Source organism: Asterias rubens, chromosome 19 (assembly GCF_902459465.1).
Source record: "Asterias rubens chromosome 19, eAstRub1.3, whole genome shotgun sequence".
Taxonomy (NCBI): domain Eukaryota; kingdom Metazoa; phylum Echinodermata; class Asteroidea; order Forcipulatida; family Asteriidae; genus Asterias; species Asterias rubens.
Window position 1 is genome coordinate 2,976,096 of NC_047080.1, and position 25,807 is coordinate 3,001,902.

At 38.8% G+C, this 25,807-nt stretch overlaps 1 non-coding gene across 1 annotated transcript; it reads left to right on the top strand.

The window, feature by feature from the left end:
• Nucleotides 1-22,330: 22,330 nt before the first annotated feature.
• Nucleotides 22,331-22,403, top strand: Trnas-aga. Its single transcript has one exon. It is a non-coding gene; the product is annotated as a tRNA-Ser (tRNA).
• Nucleotides 22,404-25,807: the final 3,404 nt, after the last annotated feature.

Sequence of the window (25,807 nt, forward strand, 5' to 3'; positions counted from 1 at the left end):
GGTACGAGTGAACTTCAACGGATAGAAGTTGCCAAGAAATGCCCAAAGGTGACTGTATGACTATCCAATGATACCAACTTCTATAACAACCGTATGATGCACATAAGGTGAACATAAATGTCCAAGGCGTGAGTGCGGGGTAATGTTTACAAGCATCTCCGTGGGTGACAAATGCCTATCGCAAATGCATATCGCAAATATTAGCGCATAATGCGAGATGTCCATTCAGAGACACTATAAATTAACAATTAAGAGAATGATGCAATACGAAGTGTAAATGTTGTCACTTGCCTCCGTACAAAGTCCACCGGGTCTTGAATACATTCGTTGCAAAGACAATGTGCAACAAAAAGAATTGTCAGCTATTGGGATACTTTTAATAATACAAACCGTTCAGTGACAAACCGTTCTGGAAATATTAACCTTACCTGGACGATTTCATAGAAATTAGCGAGGGTTTCTGCATTCGTTCGATCATAGGGAAAGGACCTTTCTCTATGGTTCGATGACATCAAAGTTAACCTTTCCAAACTGTTTCCATTAACGGCAAGACTCGGGAACATTCCCGTAGACAACATCTACGTGAATGAAACCTCAGGGAGCCAACCACTTTGAGGTAACCAAAGTTGCATATACCTTTAACGGCTCTCAGATTACGAAACGCTTAGAGAGCACAAGAGGAGAGAAATCCACTATAAAAGACCTGGTAATTCCCGGTGACTGAATTGATTGAAAACATGGCGTCTATACGCCAGCTGAACTTTCACTAATTTGTTGAAGATGCAGAGGACAGCGTGTGTGCTGTGCTCTACATCTCTAATATACGGGCTGGAGATTTCTCTCTTCTCTCTCTCGCTAGTTGTGGTTAAATTATCTCCGGAACAACCTTGTGAAACGCAACCTCGTCCTCTGATCATCACGAATGGTTCTTTGGTGGATAGTAAGTATGTAGGTGCATATCATTAATTCAGCTCGACAAGATATGAAAACATCAGTGACCGTTTTGGATTTTTGCATATAAAAACTCTGACACTATGGCCTTTTTCGAATCCACGGCCTCAGCATTGGATTCGGCTTCAGTCTCCGTCCTCTCGTCTGAAGCCCTGAACAACCAACAACAACAACAACAACAACAACAACAACAATAACAGTTAGAGAGAACCACCATGTGGAGAGAACTATCAAGAAAAAGTGATGCGAGATTTTCTTGTACATAATATGTATCCTACTGACGAATATGCACCCTCTATATGCACTATTAAAAGCAAATGTTCCGAACCGGAACCCCAGAGAAACTGAGTACCAATTTAACCATTGACCTCGTATAACGATCACGTATGTTGTTCAGCCATTTATACAAAACAAGAATCGATAAGATTGCTCCTTTAAGCCATGTTTTGAAGTACAGTATCCTTTTTCTGAATTGAAACAGAAGCGCACTTAAACTCAGATTACCATCACATGTTGTGCACCTTTAACCCCCTCACCTTGTTTTGCAATCACATGGCTCTGATTTAATCATTAACCCATGTTAACATCCGACGACTCGAGACTACCTCATGGGCTCCTTTAATATTTCCCCCTTCGCTTCGTTGCTCAAATTAATTATCTTAGTTCAATCCCAGGCCCTAGCTCAAGGATGATGCATCCGCGTTTCATAATATCAGGATTGATGTTTAACAAAGCGGTTACAAGTCTTACAACCTGAAAGAGCACCGATGCAACCCGAGCTGCTGCCGTTTAATTGCGTATGTCATCCACAGTCGCTACTTAAGGAAGAAGATCAAAAGCCATTGGCTCGGCGATTTCTGAAGAGCTACTGGGAAAACCTTTTACACTCAAACTTCCAGGGCATGCAGGAGAAAGGTGGAATTAAATTGCTTGTTTTATATTCTCATTCAGTTTGGCTCATTCAGTTTGGCTAATATAGTTTCACATTATGCTCAGGGATGAAAATACTGGACGCATTGTTCTGTTCTGGATGTCTTCTTTCAACCCGTCTCTTGATGAAGACACGAACGCGGCTGTTGAAACGTCAAGAGAGACAATACGGTTCATTGTAGCCATATCGGATTTCCACGTTTCTTTTCTATCAAGAACAAGTCCAAAACACTAACGAGTCCGGATTTATCTTCAATGTTCGTTCAACTTGGTATCATTGGTTTACCTTTCATGTTTTAGTTCATTTTATTATTGGTTGGTTTATTTCAGAAATAAAATCCTCAAAGCCTTCAGGAGGCTTTTCACTAAGAAATGTAAGACCCTGGTACTCAAATTGAACAGAAAATTTACAATTTGAAATGGCTAACCAAAGTACGTGAATATGACAACATTTGGACAACAATGACAGCAGCCCAATAAAACATGGACAACTAATGAGCATTGCCCCAAAAATCAAACCACTCGTGGGACATTTCCAAAATCAGCCACCGGCCAATGGGAGACTTTTGGGACGCTTGGTGGCAGCAGACTTACCAGGTAAATCCATTGTTCTCGGTCACGCTCAGAACTACGTAAACAATCGAAATTTACCTGGTAAGTCTGCTGCCACCTAGCGTCCCAAAGTCTCCCATTTCATGACACACACAAACACACACACAACCCGAATCAACTACCGGCTCCAAGGCATAAAGATGTAACAACCTATCAGTAAATCTCAAGTGGCCTCTCATTTAACAAAAGAGAGAAAAACAAATCTCATTATCGCAGCGACTCTTCAAAATGTAGCAAATCAACATTTAAATTAGATTTATTCCGGCGGTGTATATGGGTTTATTCCCAAAGGTAGATCCGGCTTAATCCCATTTACAATGAGTTTCTCTTTCCGGGAATTTTAACGAACTTTTTCACACATACATTATCACACGCATGCATTTAAGGGAATAAATCTTGGCTATTAGAACCGTTCGATTGTGTAAAGGCAGCGGACACTGTTGGTAACTACACTCAAAATAATTATAAGCATAAAACCTCACTTGGTAACGAGTAATGGGGAGAGGTTGATAGTATACAAAACATTGTGAGAAATAGCTCCCTCTGAAGTAACGTAGTTAAGTAGTTATTTTCCACGAATTTGATTTCGAGACCTCAAGCTTAGAATTTGAGATGTTTTTGCTTGTTTTGAAGGGGGTGAAAATTTATTTATCGGAACCATTTTGAGTATTGTTTCAATCTAACTTTGGGGGAGGCGAGATGGGAAGTGTTATATAAGCGGGGGACGGGGGTTCAGCCCCTGCCGGAGACAATAAATCGAAAACAACTTGCTATAGGACGTCTATAGGAAATAACAAAGTATACTCGGACAAATTATACACAATTTAGAGAATGTACATATTTATGGACCTACATCCGGACTTGGCAAAGTAAAACCCGACTAAATCCATGTAAAGGTTAGGTAAAACAAGACAATCATATCAAAATGTACGTCCAAACCTAACATATAGAAGTTAAATTATTTTAATATCCAACCACAGTGCTTACAAAAAAGTCCACAGACAAAAAGGGAAAATGTACAAGAAAAATAAATATCATGGAGGAAAATGATTGACGGCCCAGTCGCTAAAGTTAAGTTAAGTTAAGTTCTCAACTTCCCGTGATAAGAAATAATAACTATATAAACGACATTGTTTGGTAGACAGCAATGTAAACAATGTCAGTTCCGTGTAATCGATCTACAGTGACGTGCTGTCCCATCAAATACTTAGATAATGACGTGAGAGCTTCTTTGAGTATAGGCCTATGCTTTTAGTGGGCTTTTAGATGTGTACCATTGTGTCACTCTCTTTTAAGTACTTTGTTTTAATTGTGGAGAGAGGACAATCATCGTAATCCACGGAGAATGAAGAGAGAGATAGGCCGTATATTGACCGTATGTTGACCTCATGGGTCCCTGCAATATCCCTGCATCACAACTACATAATTTTGCTGAATGCCGGTCTTGTTTTTAAACGAGACACTTGATGGCAAAATAAACTACATCAGTGACAACAAATCCAATTCGCTTTACTTCTTTTGCAATACGTTTAAGACTTAGTATAGGTCAGATATACGACTTGTATAATTAGTCGGACTTGACAAGTGTTACTCATGCGATACAGGTCCTAATTGCGACTTTCACTGATTTTTCTCAGTGTCCCTTTAACGCTTCCGTATAAATTATTTCTGAAGACTTTTAAGAACAAAGTACAGATTGTTATATGATCCATCTTCTGCGATAACTCAAACGCAAATTGTTCATGATTTCCGGTGGGAGTTGGAACAAAATCAAGCGTAACTTTAGTAGAGAAAAAAAACTACCCGGTAGCTGCTATACAGTAATGTTATAATCGCAATGGTGTTGTGTTCCAGGATGCTCGGCAGTGCATCAAGTTCATAACGATGATAACAAGGACATGTCATTCAACTCACATAATAACGAGGACGGGTTCAGACTAATTTGAACCATTTTCAATGATGTTTGTCAATTATAAGTAGATGAAACTTCGCAGTTTGAAAACGAAGATTTGTGATTTGGTTTTTCCCCCTTATCATAAAGCGATGATCTCTACCAACGATAAAGCCCTTTTGAGATATGTGGACACACAACACTTTCAGGTTTAGGTAAATCTGTCTGTATACACCCAAACCACACAGCGCACTACCTTCATCGTGGTGCAGCCATCTTGAATTTTTCCCATTGATATCAAAGTAACCAAGCCGAGGCTGGAAGAACTAAATAGTCTGGTTACTAATTGCAAAATGGGTATTTAGCATTCATTAATGTTATTCGATACAAGGAACACGACCAAGATAAAGACAGCACGATAAAGGTCTACTGCGGCCACCATAGTATATCTCAAAAAAGGCTAAGGCCGTGTCCGAAACGACGACTTCGGCTACAGCTACGTCTAGATCAGCACGTCTACCAGTGTTGAAGAATAGGCAGACGCGCGCGATCTAGCCGTAGCTGTAGCCGAAGTCGCCGTTTCGGACACGGCCTAACACTATCTGCAAGTTCTAATACCGTTAGAGTTTCTGCATCATTGTGTAAAGGCCTTGCCCACATTGGGATATATTCATGGCCTACTCTTGCCTAAAGAAACACATTTTAGTCAAGTGGTCTATTAAGAACTGCATGACCTACTTCTTTTCCGATTGCTAATAATAATAATAAATAATAATAATAAGACTTGTAATGCGCACGTATCCACCCTGCTGGGTGTTGATGTAATAATTCCTTATTTAATATCGCCTTGTATCTGTATTCAACCATCAAGTCACCAAGCATCGCGTCCAAACTGGAGTTTTACAACAAACCAACATTTGAACCAAAATTGAAATATGGTTACCATACCCCCCAGATAGGGGAAATATTTTGGGGAATTTTGCCTTTAATTATACCAGTGTGGACTCTGTTATCAGCAAGATATTTGTCTTTAGGACCAACGCAAATTAAATGTTGAAAAAAAAAGAGAAATACTACCACGTACATCATGTTTCAAAATATTCAAAATGGCTGCCAATGCTTATATATGTCTACATGTGTGTATTTGTTCAAAGGATGCGATGGCCCTATAGAATATAGCCAGGTATCTTTTTCATGACATACTCTGAATACATGACAGTGTCTCACAAAGGCACAGTCCCATTGCCTGCCGTGCTAATTAGAACAAATTATACCCAAATTGTTTAAGACCACCTATAACAACTTAAAACTTTTGTCATTCTTATTACATTATTCAAGATAGCAGCGAGAAGGCACTTACAGAACAAAATAACATGTTAACACAAACAAAAAGCGCCGCTGTAAGGTATGGTTTTCTTTTCCCGTATCGTGTCGGTGACAGGACAAAAAAATCCCTTTGAGAAATTTGATTCACATGGAAATACTCATGTCATGGTAAAACAACGATAACGAGTGGATATGCATGTCCCACACCGTGTTTCTACCTGCTAGGATTGTGTGGCATTAGCGTATGAAGCACTCTCAACTTCCGGTAACTGAAAGCTTTAAGGTCCCGAGAGAAACAAAATCCTAGAGTATTTCTGTCACAATTATGACTTGTCTTTCCTCTAAGCGGACTTGTCTTTCCTCTAAGCGGATTTCTCTATAACTGACAATCTTCCATCGAGTGGTTTTCCATCAAGAACGTCAGTGCAAAACTTAACTTTAAACTCGGTAGGATTTTTTGAAAGAGGAAAATTAACATGTTTTTATTAAAAACTACTCTCTGTTAAAAGAAACTTTTCAAGAAGTTACTTGCCATTTTAAAGGCATGAGAAATTAATTTCCGAAGACAGTTGACAGTTGGCTGAGAAAACTGATCACTGTACTTTTCAAATTGGTATGACTTTTAACAAAGAAAAATTTACACGTTTTATTAAAATTAATCTTTGCTAAAAAACTTTTCAAGAAATCACTTGCCACGAGGGGGTCAGTTTTTAATTTCCGAGACAGTCGACAGTTTGCTGAGAAAACTGATTGGTACTTTTAAAATAGTTACATTTTTTTTTCTTTTTTCTCCAAATCAATTTCTAAACCAGGAAACCTTTTTCACCAAATTACAGACCATTTCAGAACCATGGGTAATTACTTTTCCAAGACAGTCGACAGTTGTCTAAGAGACCCGAATGTAATGCGTAAGAAACACGACCTTGATCCGGTGCTGTTGTGCAACCCTCATTTATTACTCTTGATAGCCTCGTCTCAAGACGCTTCCTGTTAAATATTAACATGATCATGTGGACCATTCACATTCGTTTCAATCGGATCCTTGAGACAAAGGAAGTATTTGGCAGTATGTTTTCTATTACACATGCAATTCATCATTAGTCAACTGTGTGTTGCTGATAATTGAAAAGTATGTCTAAGAGCAAATTTAGATGCTTTGCTGCGTTGATATTAGAAACCAGTCCAGAGCCAAATTTCATAGAGCAAAGCACACAAGTAGCTAACCCCAACAAATTTAAGCTTACCAGAAGAAGTTTACCATCCAAATAACCATGCTACGTGTATAATTGTTGACTGGTACATTGCACATTTCTGCTTGGCACAATTTCTGTAAGCATAATTGTCTGCTTAAGCAGCTCTATCACATTGGGCCCAGTTGTATGTACGGGATGACTAGGCTCCATCCAACTCAGCAAAATCCTTCCCGTGTAATAGAAAATTCATGCGATCTTTATACCAGATATTCACAATTATGTGCCCGCACGATTTTACATCCACACCGAACAGGTTATTAACTTCTCGTCAGAGACATGGAAGATGAGGGGACATATACACAAACCATCAAACCTACGCGATTTGACATCACATGTTTACAAAAGAGCCACAAGGTTTGGACTTTCTGCAGGAACGATTTTTACACAGCTCAATGGAAGAACTCAACTTGAAACGGGGATTGCACTTTCTGATTTGTATAAATTTTTGATGTGAAGAAGAGGGCACACAATCTCATTACAGCATAATTTAACAATTCCTAAGTTATGTGGAAAATTTGACGCAACTTGTCAAATTTCACAATTGATCTGAGTAGTATCTCGCCTGTCAAAAAGGCCATGGAATGTACAACAAGGGCACTCTTCATGGTAAACAGAAGTAATACAAGGTCTATATTGAATTTGTCTTGAATAACCTCCAAGATGTTTCTAGCTCTGTTTATTACATATTGGGCCTGAGATAGAACCTGCGATAGCATAGGGAAGACAAGTCAAACTAGACATGAGTCTAATGACTGGGTCTCAACATAGCCCAAAACATAATGAATACCGCGTTCTCTTGGTGCCTAAAAATATAGTAGATGCCGCAGAGACGCAAGATGCACCTAAACCTTATTCTTTAATAATTAGTTGTAAAATATATTTTTTTTATTTGGAAATACAAATAATACCAAAAGGTAACAAAAGATAAGCGATTTCATTATTTATACTTTGCAAGCAGTTGATGGGTTACTGAACCTCGGCTGGACTCAACTGTCTGTTGGTCAATACAGTTCTACTTTTGCTTTCATTTTATGTTGATTATTTTTTATTTTTTTATTTTTTTATTTAACTGAACGAAATATAAGTGAATTTATGTAAGATCTCTACATTTAACGGTAAGAAAATATCAGATCCCGAATACGTGTTTATACAGCAGGTAAATATCTCCGCATCATAACCTTCTTTGCGTAGGAAGATATTGGACCCTTAATAGATTTCTTATCATAATCAAAAATTATGCAATATGTTATTAGATATTCATTCCTGCTGTATTTATATGTATTGCCATCCTCCTCGCTTAAGCGTGCTACGGTCCCCCGGGCCACTCCAGCTCGGCCACAGGCAAGGGCCATTGAAAAGTACTTTACCGGTGAAATAATGGACTCCTGCAAGATCATGACCGGTTTAGGGTGTCCAAACGACACGGTAGACTTAGCATATGGATAAGAAGGGAGAGTATGCTTGATAACTCACTCCAGGGAAATGGTTACGGTACTCGAGAAAACAATAAAATAAAAAACATGGGGAGGTGACAACATTTTCGCGCTCTGATGCCAAATCGTCGTGTTTGAACGCTTCGGGTAACTCAATCTTTGTCCTTCTAAAGGATATTCCTGAGAGAAAGAGCCACGTGCGTTGTTCATCAGTTTAAATCCGTTTACTTACAGCGAGAGTTCTTTGAATATGACATTTACTTAAACTCGGCACCGTTATAGAACGCAGGTTCATGTTTCCAAAGATAATGTTCGCCTTAACAATAATATTGTTTGCTTTTCTTCGTTCGTTGGTTATCAAATGATTATTTACTGTGAATATTTAGCTTTCTGCTTCCACATGAGTACGAAGTGATAATAATAATAATGAATGCGTATAATGCACGGATAAGCTGAGTTATGGGAACTATATACAAGTAAACAGACGTGAAACAACTAAATTAATAATTGGAAGTGGTGGGTTTTGAGTTGGTTTTTGCACGCACGTATGAAGTCTCATTTCTCAGTTTGATAGGTAGTAAGTACCGCTTTGAATAGAAATTAAAGGCCACTGAGAACTTAAGTATCGAAGAGTGTGATGGTTACACACGAGCAAGGCAGTTTTCTCTTGTATATGTTGTTAAATTGGAGACAACATTTAAAGGCAGTGGACACTATTGGCAATTAATCAAAATAATTATTATCATAAAACCTTACTTGATTACGAGTAATGGGGAGAGGTTGATAGTATACAAATATTGACTGCTTCGAGTGCTATGGTTAAAACTATGACTCCTGAGGTGATCCCCGGAGCGTTCTATTTTCGCGAGGCGAAGCCGAGGGAAAATAGAACGCTCCGGGGATCACCGAGGGAGTCATAGTTTTTAACCATTGCACGAGTAAAAGCAGTCAATATTTGTTTTATAACACCCCAAACATTTCTAAATACTGTACTATTATTATTAAGTTACAGACCTGAATGCTACAATCCACGGACGACGCGAATACAGATTGCAAACACTTTTACTTACTGTGTTCAATGTAGTGTAGTGCAGTCCGAAATGGTTACAGACTATTAATTTATCATCCTCGTACACGCAATGGACGTCTGGGTACTGCACGCCGTGTGCTAGTCTGTCGGACTAGCGCACGGCGCCGTGTGCTAGTCTTCGGACTAGCGCATGGCAAACCGACGCACTATCACACGGCCGTCGTCTAGCAAAACTTAGACATGTCATGTGACGCGCTCTAAACCAATGAGCAGGCAGAATACTTGCAAGGGGTGTTAAAATATAAAACATTGTGAGAAGCGGCTCCCTCTGAAGTACTGTAGTTTTCGAGAAAAAAATAATTATCCACGAATTTGATTTAGGTTTAGAATTTGAGGTTTCGAAATCAAGTTTCTGAAAGCACACAACTTTGTGCCAAGGGTGTTTTATTTTTTCACAGTTATCTCGCAACCTCGACGACCGATTGAGCTCAAATTTTCACAGGTCTGTTATTTTATGCATATGTTGAGATACACGAACTGTAAAGACTAGTGTTCGACAGTTACCATTAGTGTCTACTGTCTTCAAAGGAAAAGAGAGAGACACAGCCATCAATGTGAACGGACAGTTAAGTATTACTGCACTCAAGTTAAATGAACTTTTAGAATATAAAGCCGGATTTCTGACGTGATCTAATGTCAATAGAGAGAATGTCTAGGATTCCATTTCGTGATGAGACGAGAAGCATCGACTGTGGACAGCAATCTCTCGGCTTGGATGTATAGACACAGAGAGAGAGCAACAAAGGCACATACACTGTCAGAGGTTTTAAAATCACTCTTTCATCATGTAACTGCAGGTGGCTCCAGGATAGGTTAAAGGCACTGTGGTTGATATCACAAAGAGTTAAGACTAGATTGATCTCGAGTAAGGACTAGTTACTCATCCTGACTTGCGTTACGTTTTTGATAACTTCTAAAGAGTCCTAGCCTAGTAGGTCCTCAATAAAGGGATATCTTTGCGTTTGGTAATTGTCTAAGACCAGTGTTCTCGCTTGGTGTATCTTAACATATTATCTGTACCATAACAAATCTGTGAAAATTTCGGCTCCATTGGTCATCGAAGTTGCACAGTAAGTGTTTGAGGAAAAACACCTTTTTGCACAAATAAGTGTGCTTCAGCTGGCTAAAAAGGCTTCAGATTTGAAGGTTTTTTTTTTTTAGATTCAAATATTTAAGTGAGAATTTACCTCTTTCTCAAAAACTACATACTTCAGAGGGAGCCATTTCTCACAATGTTTTAAACAATCAATAGCTCTCTATTGCTCATGAACAAATAAAGTTGTATTATTGTGTATGTTTTTAGTACCAAAGGTCTCCAGGGGTGGATTTCACAAAGAGTTAGGACTAGTCTTATCTTAGGACTTAGGACTATCCATGCAATTTGTATATCTCCTAGGACTAGTCCTAACTCTTTGTGAAATCGACCCCAGTGCCTTTAAAGGACGTGACCGCATTGTCAGAAATTGTTTTCGGAGACATCACTCGCCCTATATGAAGTGTTGCTGCTGTAATTCGTGTTCCATATGCCTGGACGTGCCTTTTTTCAGAACATTCAAGTACCATGAAGGACTATACGACCGTTTTGTCAAAAATGTGAACTTAAATGTCAATCAAACTGCCTATAAACCTGCACCATGCTGCCTCCATATTGGTCATGCTCCTAGTATCCAATAACAATAATGAATGCTATATAAGTCATTTTGCAAACAGGAACCAGACTATTTTGTTCTTCCAGCCTCGGTTTGGTAACATCGGTATCAAATAGAGACATTGAAGATGGCTGCACCATAATAAAGGTACATAGCATGTCATTTGAATATCTTGTGAGTAGTACATGGTGTTGTATTCTTCTTTTTTTAGGATGTGGTGGACTTTTAATTAAAACGTGTCCAAGTTGTCTCGTGTGACAGTTCCCTTAAACGCGCTTCTGTATAAGCAGTTTCAAAAGGCACTGTTATTCTTAACTCAGGCCGTGTCCGAAACGGCGACTTCGGCTACAGCTACGGCTAGATCGCGCGCGTCTGCCTATTCTTCAACACTGGTAGACACGCTGATCTAGACGTAGCTGTAGCCGAAGTCGTCGTTTCGGACACGGCCTTAGTCTTGTAATCACTCTGTTCGTAAAGTCTGCCATCACTAAAAACAACTGTATTGTCTTTGTCTCCTGGCAAAGCTCTCCCCCACAGTCTGTTATTAATGGGCTCTAAATGTAAGCACTGTAATATTTATTTATATAATACAAACTCAACACAAACAGTCCAGGTCATTTAACTCCCGGTTTAAAGGCACTGGATACCGTTGATAATTACTCAAAATAATTGCTAGCATACCAACTTGGTAACGAGTAATGGAGAGCTTTTGATAACATAAAACATTGTGAGAAACGGCTTACTCCCTCTGAAGCAACGTAGTTTTTGAAAAGAGGATATTTCACGCTCAATCTGAAGCCTTCTATTGTGCATCTGAAAGCATACAAAGTTGTGCAACAAGAGTTTTTTTCTTATTTTTCTTTCTTGCATATTCGATGACCACCAATTTGATCCCAAATTTTCACAGGATGGTAATGTTATGCATATTTTGGAATACATCAAGTGACTAGAATACTAGTCAGTGCCTTTAACTTCCGGTTGAACAACCGGTATTCATATTCACCGACAAACATTTATTTATTTATAGAGCTTTTATTTCATTGAAATTTGAACCCACACGGCGCATAAGGAGAATGGACTTTTATTGATGCAATGCTTTTAAGTTATTATTCTTGTGTCTAGAAAATCAGGTTACTTGGAAGAGTTGTTATTCTCTGAATAAATGAGTAATAAATACCAATTTAACAGAAATCTAAAAGAATTGCATTTCAGTTTTTAAATTGTTCTCTAATGGATTAAAAGATGTTACCGCAAATTTTACCTTAATTTCCTTAAGTGTTTTATAATTGAAATTCCCACTGGAATATTTTACATTTTTATGCGGAACGGGTAAGGAAAAAAAATGCCATTGTTTAATGGTTCATATGCCTATACGATAACAGGTGTTTCTATGAAATATTCCCTTTCTGAATGCAGTACTATTTGACAGTACTGACAGGTTTATCTGCAAGAAAGTTTCACCAAGTGCATTCTGTATTTACTAAATATTATCGTTTTGAGTTGCGGTGATAATATCCCAGCTTTCTTTGAGCAACTTTTATATGGAGAGTGAAATTCATCTAGTGCAAAATGTAATGACGCTAGTGCAATATGACAGTTGATCTTACAGGTAACGCGAGTATGTGAAGTGGAGAGTATTATGTCATAGCATACTAATGGGTCTGCCTCTCACACTCTGGGACCCAATGTGGGTTTGGCTTGAAGCAATGGCCTTGCTTGCAAATGAGTTTAAAAAGTCATTTCCTCTTTCCCCCTTTCCTCTCCCTCTTGATTTTGTTAGTTTAAAGAAGAAGATTGGAATTGGATGTTGCAATCTTCTCACCAAATAAGATCACCTGTATAAATGGCAAACTGTGGTAATGGACTGAGGTTTCAACCCTTTAGCGGAGTCTTTTGTCAAAATGCTAAATGATATTAGTCGCTAAAAGGCTACCTTGATTTCTTGGACTGTCTACGCCAGCACAAAAGATGACCACGAGATGTTTTCTTCATTGATCTGGGTTGTCATCCCTTTAATAAAGACTACAATGTGACAAACCAACAAGAATAAGTCTTCTTCTACTACTTCAAGTTCCTGTAACAGGGACGAGAGTCATTGCTGACAAAAAAAAAACTCTGAAACCGTAAAAACAGATCTAAGAAGATACATTGAAAAAAGTATAGTAAATGTACCTTTTGATCACCAAAATATTAAATTTTGAGGAAAACACAGCATCTTGATTTCAACGACAGTTTAAAAAGTCTGAACTCAGATAAAAGTCTGGACGATTTCATCCCGAGCCCAAATCATCAAACTAATGGACAAACTAAATTTACCTAAGACCTTTTGAATAAACTTTTTTTTCCCCCAAAAAAAACAAAACAGCAGAAACACAAACAACAACAACCGAAACTATCCAAAAGGCATGTCTTTATCTCAGTGGATCTTCTATTGGGGTACAGTGTATGTATATAGTCTTTCTCTCATGCCTGGTGAAGTGAGATCCTCGAATCCTGGGTTCGGTGTCTGTATAGTCTTCCCCTCGTGCCTGAAGAAGACGAACGAAACTGTTGCTCATAACAACGGCCAACACTTCCCCTGATTACACTGTATTCTTTCGGAGTTTCCGTTGTTTGAACTGAGAAGAATTGGATCAGTGCTAATCACGCCGACAGTCGGAGTCCTTTCTCTATGGTCTGACCAGCCCAACGGACTGATTAGCTGACACATCCTGACGTCTAATCACTTCAAGGGTATAGAAGGTAGTTTTAAGTTTATGCACCCATTATTCAGACAGAGAGAGAGCACCTGATTGTTAATAAGGCGATGCCGGTCATTTATGTGGACAAACAGACTATGTGGTTCTCTCTGAGTTTAAAAGAGTGAGAAACCACTCATTTTATCCACCATACCACTCTTGTAAAGAGCCATATTGGTGACAACTCTTTTTAAAGTGAAAACAAAGTAATTTCAACTCGATTTAGAGTGATCGTTCATACCACTTTCACATTCAGATGGACTTTCACTCTCTAAAGAGCGAAAAAGACACCTCTCGGACAAGAGACAAAAACGTGAATCTTTCACTCTTTTACATTAAGAGAGTTCGTGTTATAACAAAAGACATTTTCGAGAGAGAGACTATGGTTGAAACGTCAGGCCATTTACCTTCTTTTTTTTCATTTATACCATCGGTCTTTTTGGTTGGTAAGTTGTTTGCAGCAGCTAACTCAGAAATGATGTGAAGTTCACCCAACTGGTTTGCCAACCGTGGGGAGACGTAATCATTCTACGAAAAGGTAATCACAAGCCTGTTGTATCATGGTTGTATGCACTTTCCCTTCACCGTTTGGTATCTCCGCGTTTGCACGCATGATTATTCCAAATCGAATGGACTCGTTGCTGGGAGGGGAAAAGCCAGATGTACACGAGCAGTGCCCACGGATGAGGAACTTATATACACCGTGTGAATAAATAGTTGGGACTCCAAACGCAGACTGCATGTATCGACTGATGATATTGTTTTCCACTCCAAGACAGACATTTTGAGATCTCGCAAGTACTATAGTCACTATAGCCCAACAACGCACATATACACGGCTACCTGGTTACATTTTCACACAGCCTACTAGTAACATACCATTTACCTGTGTGTGCAGAGAATTTAAAAACAATGCGCCCGTAACAATTACAGTGGTGTCGTGTTAAACTCCAATCAACATAACACACTCAACACTAATACAGACGTTAAAAGGAAGTGACTGTGTGACGTATAAGGGATTAAAAACGTTCGCTTTCACATATTTAGATAAACCATCACAGCAAATACGGCCTTCCTATTAACATGAAATCCAGGTTTTTACAAGGCCTAGTTTTCTGGATCAAATATTATTCTAAATTTCCTGTCATCTATTATAAACATGCAATGGTATCCCGAGGCACACCAAACCTGAGCGTCGTGCCTACTCTACACATGATCTCAAACTGTTATTTTAAATTACTACATTGCGACAAAAATAGACTAAACCCCATGTCTTGTGAAAGACTATTATAAGGTTAAACCTTATTCAAGATGCGAAGGGTAAACTTTCTCATCATTTAATGGAAAAAATCCATCTACAGAAATTGAAGCATTTCAGGACAATGACATTGGATAAGGTCGGCTTTATATAAATGTATTCAAATTTCAACCCTCTCAACACGGTGGGTCGGTGTACTCGGCAGCGCAAATAACTCATGTAATTCAGATGAGTGTGAATTATCTAACATCTGCATTTTGATATCCTTGCAGTAGAGGCTTTTAACTCAAAGGAAAGTTTCTTCGACAACACACGCTGTGGCTGCTGGCCAGCTCGACTATTGGGCTGCTGTCATACATGTTTGTGCACGCAACATTAATAAAACTTACACATTAATATTTAATAGATGGAAGTTTGCATCGGGGATGTTGAATATACAATTTTTAGGTTTACTCATGTACCCCGATGTGTGTTAGCACTGTATCCCGACACAAATCGGTGTATATGGTTAAAACCAAAATTAATATACATATTATTATTTTGTTATTCATGCATTAAGACTCTGTAGGTTATGTAAAGTCTAGCAGCGTGTATTTGTCTGACGCAGTGACACATGGGTAAAGCGAACCTCGGCAACATTGATCAAGGCAAGAAAGTTTCATTGGATTGGCAAATATCAATTAGGATACCATGCACTCTGATAGCATCTCTTGCTTGACGGTCTGTTTCTGCTCGCTAAAAAAAAATTACCGTGCAAAACATTTCCTACCAGTCGGTTTGCACCGATGCCCTCTGATTATCACATTGCCCCGATGCCCCAAAGCGCCCTGGCCCGAACATGATGCCAACTACGGTTACCCCTAATACCAGTGCTTGAACAACATTCATCATGCACTTTACAGAGGCGTTGCGCTTATAACACTACACAAAATCAACCAGAAGTTTCTGCCTACCTGGACGGATATTTCCCCTCAAAACTACAACTCCTGAATTCGAATTTCCCCCGATGGGGATGGTGATGACGAGGAGACGGCGAGTCCTTCCCGGACCCGGACGACCCGGACATGATGCTTGTACCCTCTACCCACGCCACAGAGAGCTAAGAAATCCAGAGGTGTAGAAACAGTAATGGTTCCCGGTATAATATAAATCTGCAACTACCACACGTGCTCCCAAGCAAACGCCATGTATATATACACACACATAAATATTCACGTTGTGTGATCCGTTTGCTGTGTCATACGTCGTCCCTCCCAGATCTAGGGGCTTTACTCAATGCAGGAACACGCGTAGCTACATGCGTGCTGTCACTTGCGTGTCACTTCGGGAATATTGAGCCGGACGCAGGGAGAGCTCGGGTATAGACTGTGGGTTCTATAAACCATGGACCGAACCATTATTGTTTGAGGACACAAACTGCCTGTGCGCTTCCGTTCGGATTCCTCATGGAAAAATTATTAATGAAGATGATTAGACGAGGGAAATACAGAGTTATTAATCGGAGGAGACCGGTGGCAAAATACATACACCCTTGTTGGTTTTAAATTAAATAACTTATGGACGCTAGTCTGGCATTATGTAAATGTGTACAAAAACCCCGAGCGATTGCTCTGTGTTTATTTGAAGGGTGTATTCTACACAAAGCTGATCAATACAGCGTTTAGTAGGCAAGGGATGAGCTTTTAAATAAATTAGAGAAAAGGATCTGATTAACGAGGGCATCTACCTCCGGAAATAAACGACAATTAACAGAACAATATTAGACTGCCCCTGACTAGACGTAATTAGGGGTGATTTTGAGATTTATTTGAAGGAATCACACAGCTTTTTCTCTACTCTTCAACTTTGATAACCACCTGTTTGTACTTTGTAAACTAAAGCCAAGCTGATCATTGGGTGATTGCAAATGTATCTAATAATGTTTATGATTTTGGGGGGTTGAACAAAGAATTGACTATAGTGGGATTTGAACCAACTACCTCCGGATTAACGTGCCGGCGCTCTACCAACTGAGCTATCTAGCCCTATATTGGAGGTGTCTCTATTTTGTCAATATCTTTGTTCGGGGGTGTAATAATATTTACGAAATATTTGTTTTGTTGTAGTGCATTCCTAAGGAACGTAAATCAGACAAACTACAGGGGAAGTCAGTAGACACAATGTTTTAATTTTTTGTTTCCGTTTTCCTGAAAAAAAATTCTTTCTGGCATCGTAACTGAAATTGTATTTGAATTTCCCCCCGCTTTTTTTCCATAACGCGCTGTAAAGTCTAAGATATTCATCACATACTATTCCTACGCATTTTCTGTAAACTTGAAACATGAACAGGTATACCTGTAATTGCATTTTCCCATGAAACTAAAAAGAAAAAAAATGTAAATCAAATTTGGATTCAAGGTTTGTTTTAAGGATAAAGATTAAAAATCTTGATTGTCATGATAAAAAAAACATGAAATTTGTCTTCCCTGTGTAAAGGACTACATTACATACAAAACAGGCATATAGCAGCAATACACAGCATGTATCGAAATAACTTTTTTGTGCTTTAGTGTCCACCTCTTTGGACGCCGGTTCGAATCTCACCTTAAAAGCAATGCACGATAACAGAAAAGAGAACGTTGTTAAATTTATTCGGGTCTAATGTAATTTGCAAGTTATGAAACGTCAGTTCAGCCTTTCAACTCTTGACACCCTGAGTTGTTGACACCATTGCTCATTTCGTCGCCAGAACTGGGCCGCGAATAATTTGTCCGTACAAACATAGCATGGAAACACGCGTGCCATGTGTCGTGCATCGACCGGTTTCCCCTAAAGATATCAGCGATGACGTTGGGAAAGAAAGGTTGTTCATCAAGGGGGTTGTACGCAGTTCACAATGCATTGTGGCGATGGTATATAACTCAAAACACGGTTTTATGGTGTGGCACACAATTTGCGCAATTATCATAAAGTTCAGTTGAGATTTAGTTCGTCAGGAGTATGGACTGTAATGTTTAAACCAGAGCTAATATATTATAGATGTTAAATTTGCATCGGAGATATAATCAAGAATACTTGGTTTTACTGTTTACACCGATGTATGTTAGCACTGTATACTCGGTATTTTCCCGCGAGTTCTGTGAAAAGAAAATCAGAGACATTTCACTCTTGTGGGAGTCAAACCCACGACCTTTGCAATTCTGGAACAGTTTCAAACCAACCCAATTTGAATTGTTAAACTAATCTCATTAGACATCTCAAATAATTATTACTGGATTAAATTTCTCACAAATGGTTTTTACAAATCATGTTTTTAAGCATATCTTCATGGGAAACATTTCTGATGATCCCATGTGCATTATTTTGTTATCTAAAACTCTAATGGCCTTTAGTCACTTGGAGATCAATTCTCATGATCTCTTACATTATGTTTAACTAAAACTCTACAATATGGCGTTGGTCACAGTAACTGACAGTGCAGTATTGACACATCATCAAGTTTCATACAATTTTCATCAGCAACATCAACATAACACGCGCTGTATGGTGCAATTACTGTGGTCAGTTGATGTTGGTGCACACATTTCTAGGGATTTAATTAGCCATTCAACCGTGTAACAAGAATTCCCCAAACGCTGTGGGATGCAAGTTCCAAAGAGTTACGACTTCAATTTCGAGATTGGAATTGGTTCATAAAAGATATCAAATGAGAAACTCAGGTGATGATAATTTCAGATTCACCTTTGTAAAAATAATTATATCTTTGAGAAAAACTATTTTGCTATGTGTTCAATCTTGACATGGAAATGAAAAATAATATCATTTCATTACAAGTTCATCATAACAATTACTGAGAGCTGTATGGAAACAATTTGGAATGCAAATGCATTATTAACACTCAGTCTGTATTCAGTCTTTATGCGTGTTATTACTATTGGTATAGGGTGGTTATAATACGATGACTTAATGAAGCAGGTCATCTAGATCAATGGGGTCAAGGTTGAAGCTTAGAAGTATTATCAGAGATAAGACGGGTAGATTATCTTCACGGAGCAGTGCCTTTAAGACGTCTTATAATGGTTGCTCTTGAAAATTAAAGAAACCTGTACATGAGACCACCGAAGTGGATAGTAATCTTGTTTTACATGAGGCAGTGTTCCCTTGCATCTACTTTCTTCATTTCAAGCTATACATGTTAGCACGTCTGTTATTAACTAACCTTTATGTGATGACATCGGGGGGGGGGGGGGTAACATGCAGAATGTGAATACGTTTCTTTTGTCTGCATTCAGCCATGTCGAAGTGTCCTTTCCTCCACGGTATAATAGCTTTAAAGGGATTTCATATTTTGGTATTTGAAACCCTCCGTTTGATTCAAAACACTAGTTGTAGTTTTTTTTTTTTACCAAACAACTAACCTGTGGAAATTTCATTTCAAAAGGTAGTTTTCGGAAACCAGAAAATTGAGTTTGCAATCAAGCCAAACATCTAAGAAAACCGAAGTCCAAAGTTCTCTCAGAGTGCACAAAGAAAGGTGTTTAGATACACTGACAAATTTTTAGGTCAACCACCGCTTTCTCCTTTCAACTTGGATCAGAGGTTATCAAGCAAAATTAACACCGGTTTTTCTGTACAAAGACTGACCACTACTATCCACAACCAAACTATCAGGGAAATAGAAGGCGTATAAACTCTTTGATGCAACACGAAATGAAGCATTTAAGAAAATGGCAGTGACCTTTTACCCGTCATCACGCATGATAGTTCACGGACACTCGTAGGCAATTTACCCATCGGGATTTGTGGTGGGAAATTACAGTTACGTACATTGACTTCTCTATCCCATAGTATGTCCGTTTGGAAGCCCCTGCTTCGGCTACAAGTCTGGCTTAGGCTAGCTAAGGCTTTGGCTAAACATAACTAGGAGGCCAAAGCCCAAGCCGTAGTTTTTCAATAAGGGCCAATGATCCCGCCAAAAGAACGGTCATTCTGATATGAAATGATGTAGAAAAGGGTGATGCACGAACGGTGGTGCGACCGGTCTTTGTGCAGTGTGTCTAACGGACGCACGACGATGACGTCATATTGTGACGCCAAACTCCCACACTACATTACGTTATTATGTATGGCCTCAGAATCTTCACTTTATTAGCGGGCTGTTTGGTTTTGGACATTTTTATGGCCGTTATCTACTAGGGCTTAATGTCACTCAACTCACGGTTGTATGCACTCGGCCTCCGCTACTTCACCGATCTGACAAAATGTCAGCCTCGCACCCATCTCTTTATTAAAGGGAAACGTTGCCGTATAATGGGCGAGTTGGTTCATGAAAAGCATTTAAAACCGTTTGTTATTCAAATTTTCTTTATATTTTGTGAACTTCACAAAATGGCGTGCCGTGTTATAGTTCACGACGTAACAGAAAAACCGAGCAATTAAGGCATATTTTGTGGGTCATTACATTCTACCTTTTTTGAACATCTCTCTGATCATATCAACTTTATATTAACAAATGGTTTCAAATTCTTTTCAAATACCAACTCGCCCGATCCAAGGCAATGTGTTCCTTTAAGAATGCCTTGTGACATCATCTGCATGGTGCTTTCACTTTTAACTAATTGCAAAGATAGTGTCAATGTACAAAAACAAAATCAATGGTCGGCCTCGAGTTGATATCAATCGAACTGGCCTTGACCGTGTGCCTCTTGACTTCCATACAATTTGCATTGTTGGACAACAGAGGTAATTGTATTGCAGAGTTTACAATAGTTGTACACGAATACGACTCTAGGAAGGAACTATAGATAAATAGTAAACTTGCGGGTACCAACCATGTGTAGATCTCTTAGGGTGAGTGTTGGCTCTGAAAAGAGCTGGTTTGGTCTCGACGTTTCGAACAGTATACTCTCTTTTGTCATGCATGCGGGGTCTAGTAGTGGATGTGATTTGCACATATTATTAGGGGCAGTTAGAGGAAACATTTTAACAAATTGCACCTTTGTTGATACAATATTTCTGCGTAAAGATTTCCTATTTAAAAATAAAATGAATAAATCAGAATATGTAAACTATTTTACGAGAAAGACATTTCAAAAGGCTGTCCTATTGCTTTTTTTTTTTTTTTTTAAGGACAAATCGTAACGTTTACCCTTGTACGAAAAAAATACTACAAAAAATTGATTAAGGCCGTAAGTGGCCATGCAATGTCTTTAATAACTACAAGGTTTATTGACCATATGAAGGTTTCTTTTGTACAATTTTGCAAAATCAATCTTTTCACTTTGCACGCACGCAGAAAATTAGTTCCGTGAGTAGCGAGAGGAGACCTTCATTTGGTGCAGATTTTTTTTACGATGCGATCGATCATTTTAAGTTTTGCTCCATTCATAACATTATGCAAAGTTACAAGTAGTATAGCCATATTTCATCTATGAGTTACAATGCTACAGAAATAATATAGACATGACAATCACATTGTCCTGATTAAAACTTGGGGTTAGATGATCCCTTTTGGGATAAGCTCTTTCAATCTAGTTTCTTCATCGACTTAATTTGATTTACAAAAGCATCCGGCAGTAATTTTTAATTTTCCTGTAGATTTGTTTTGTTCGCTTGAAAATAATTCTGCTAAATTGTGCTGCAGCGGTGGTCATCACAAGTTCACGCCATATATCTCAATCTGGTGCTGATCTCGTTGCAGCTTAGACTTGACTCAAGTCCCAATCCCGTGCCATCCCCATCCCCAGAATAATATTGTGTTGTGTGATGCTCTGTGCATGCATACCCCAATCTGGACCACATTTTGAAGGCGAGCGCGATACACTTGGCAACCTCTCACACGTGAATTAGACTTGAATCAAGTCTAGTTGCAGCTGCAAGCATGGATTTCGACACACAGTCAGAACAAGTCATTTGCTTCCAGGTGCCATATCCTTTAAAATCTTGTAATAAGAATCATGTATTTTCCATTTCAGATGGAATGACCAATAAGTGAACGCTTAAAAACGGCTCAGTGGAAACAAATTAGGGCTCGAACATTAAGCATTACAGTGACAGACTGTACAGACCCCTAATTAGCGCCAGAGAGAAATGTTTTTACCCATATACACCGATGTATGTAGCAGTGTATACTCAATACTTTCCCGAGTCCTGTGAAAAAAAAGTCACAAGCATTTTACTCGGGTGGGATTCGAACCCACGACCTTTGCAATGACCAGGCAATCTCGGTGGTCTAGTTGGTATGACACTGCTCTAGAAATGCAAAGGTCGTGGGTTCGAATCCCACCCGAGTAAAATGCCTGTGATTTTTTTTTCACAGGACTCGGGGAAAGTACTGAGTATACAGTGCTACATATATCGGTGTTAATGGGTAAAAAAAAAAATTAATATTCTTTATCCCTGATGCAAATTTAACATCTATTAAATTGGATAATGCTATAAATGTACCTGGTATTTTCCCCCGTCTCTTCCCAATTCATATCTACACGGAACGGCAGGATTCTTGTTCCTGAAAGTCCGAGGAGAGATATTGCGGCCGAACCTTCATTTTTAATCCGTGTGGGGTTCCCCTGTGTTTGGATAACCCTCACCTTCAAACCGCTCGACATGTGCTTTGATCACGTACAGAGTGGCAAACCTTTTGAGTGCGATGTGAACGTTGTTCAACGCAGAATGGTTGTTAATCAAAATGGCGCCTGTATGTGCCCGAATGGTTGTTATTCAATACGATTCGCAGTTTAAAACATGGAAATTACTTTCCAAAGGTACTACAAGCCTTTCCTGTGGTGTACAAAATCAATTTATACGAGTCCACTATTCCCCCTGTTACTATGCAAATTGTTTAAAGCCATTGGACCCTTTCGGTTCAGAAAAAAAAAGTTCACAGATTTACAAATAACTTACCGGGTTTACAGAAAGCAATGGTGAAAGACTTCTCTTGAAATATTATTCCATGAAATGCTTTACTTTTTGAGAAAACAGCAAAACAATATAAATTCTCGCTAACGAGAATTACGGATTTATTTGAAACACATGTCATGACACGGCGAAACGCGCGGAAACAAGGGTGGGTTTTTCCATTGTTTTCTCCCGACCCCGATGACCGATTGAGCCTAAGTTTTCACAGGTTTGTTATTTGATATAGAAGTTGTGGTACACAAAGTGTGGGCCTTGGACAACACTGTTTGCCGAAAGGGTCCAATGGCTTTAATGCATGCGTACTGGAGCTACTGATTGGCAAAATGGGAAAACTGGTGGGCAAAATGGTGGATAATTACGTCTATTTGTAAGCGGCTGATTGTGCGCGAACTCTCACTAATATAATGAAAATGAAAATGTTAAAGTACCTTTCACATAAACTATGCAAATACATTAACGTATCATTAACGCGTGCTCACTAGACTACTGCTTATCAAAGGGACCACATGTCGCATGTATGTGTATGCAGTTTGTGTGCAAAAATTAATTGTCATCAATTTTGTTTCAAAATAAAAGACAGTCCAAGTGATGTTTTACTAAGGAAGGTTGACGAAAGCACATGCATTTTCATATTAACGTTTCGAATACTTCAATGAACAGTTTTTGAAAAGCTGACACCTCTTTAACTTTCTGACTGTCGTATAAATAACCAAATCAGTTATTATTTCTTCCTCAAATTTAAGCCTGACAAGAAATCAAAATGGTGTACTTTGCGACCCCTTCACTCAACTGTCGGGTTCAATACAAATGGGATATCATGTAAGTAGACAAGATAAATACAATTTCCACAAATCACGTTAGACCCGGGAAGCGAGAGAGATGATTTTACAGTAAGAGTGTATGCCACCGGTGGTTTTCTTTGTCACAAACTGCAGACATTGATAAGGTGTCTCAGGTTCAAAACTACTTCTTAAAGACTCTGCTTAAAGCGGTTCTCGATTTGTGAAATTTTATTTGGGTTTCTTATTGAGTGGTGTCCGCTGTCTCTTAAGCACGTAACCCTGAATACTGTTTCTTTTGAAGACAGGGAAAGTAAACAAGTCGAAACGTCGAACCACAACGGCTCTTTTCAGAAACCTCACAATCTACCAGTAAGTTTAACTTTCTATTATTTACATCATACAAAGCTTCAAACATTACTTATAACACACCCCAGAAAGTCGGGAAAAGAACATCTGCCTTTAATTATGTTTTATGAAAACGGAAAAAGGGGGCAATTACAAAAGGCACTTTAATTCGTAGAAAATGGCGAGTGTAAGGGCGTAGGTACACGTGGCATTTCCAACTTCTTTTTTTCAACCTCGTGAAGAAAATATGTAACAAATTCTTCAAGGAGCGATCGATATTGTCATTGGTTACGCATTTTAAGTCCTCCGTTACAGTATCTTTCATTTTCCACAAGTCACCGATGCTTCTCACCGCATCTTTAAGAGACTAGAAGTGACGAAACCCGACACTGAACCACAAGAACTCTGGTAAACGATCCTCAAAAAATATCAAAACAGGAAAAAATATCTGACCGATGAGAGAGTTGTATTATGCAAAAACCTTTCATAAACGAATCAATGTTCCCGTGGGAAGATATGATTTCTTGCCGTGAACCGTACAGCTGAGGTAACCTGGGCCCAATTTCATAGAGCTGCTAAGCACAACAATTTGTTAAGCATGAAATTTCTTCCCAGATAAAAACAGGATTACCAGCCAAATTTCCATTTGTTGCATTATAGTGCTTGTTACTAGTATTCAGCTTTTGTTTGCTTATCCTGAAAATCACATGGAAATTTGGTTGGTAAACCTGTTTCAAGGAAGAAATTTCATGCTAAGCAAATTGTTGTGCTAAGCAGCTCTATGAAATTGGGTCCAGACTACATCGAGGACGATAGGGCTATCCGCAGTAACCACAGACCTAGGCAGTTCAGCCAGGGCATGGGTAAATCATGGTACAATCACAAAAATACACGAACTTGAAGCCTAAGTTTGACCAAACAGTCTATAATAATGGACGCTATCAACTCCATTGAGATAATGTGTGTCCAGGGAAATGCCTCTCTACTTCCTTTAAGTTAGAACGTTCAACCATTTTTAAATGAGTGATTTGTCCTTATAATTGACAGGCAGTCTTTACGTACACACTAATCCTAAATGACGTTTTCTACAAAGAACGTCTCGTCAATCTCCTTAATTTAAAAACTTAAGCAGTTTTCCTGAAAACGCAATCGTCTTTTCCAATATTGTGGACAAATAGTAGCAATGACGTCACTACTACAGCCCCGCGCACTGTCAATTCTAGTCAGTATACGCTTCAATTCACTGATCGTTCATCCGATGACGTCATATGTGTAAATTGACAAACATCCTTGCCCCCCTAGCGTGTCAGATGCACCCTTGTCCCTCTTTGAACAAAGATGGTGTCTCCATACTGATCAAAAAGTATTCAAACTCCTTGAAGGATGTGTATACGACTATATTATGCTTATAAATGAATTACAATAAAAACTTACGTGATAAGTGAGTACAGCAGGTTTGGATAGCATAACTTTGTATGGCATTTTGCAAAATATTTCACTTCAAAAGTACTACGGTACCGGAAAAATGTGTCGCTTTTTTTGTCCCCAATTGTTTGAATAAAAGAAGCGTTCCTGTTTATACTTTCCAGAATGTGTTTTCCTCTAGGGATTATTGTTTCTGCGTGGACATAATAATATGTTCACGCAGAAACA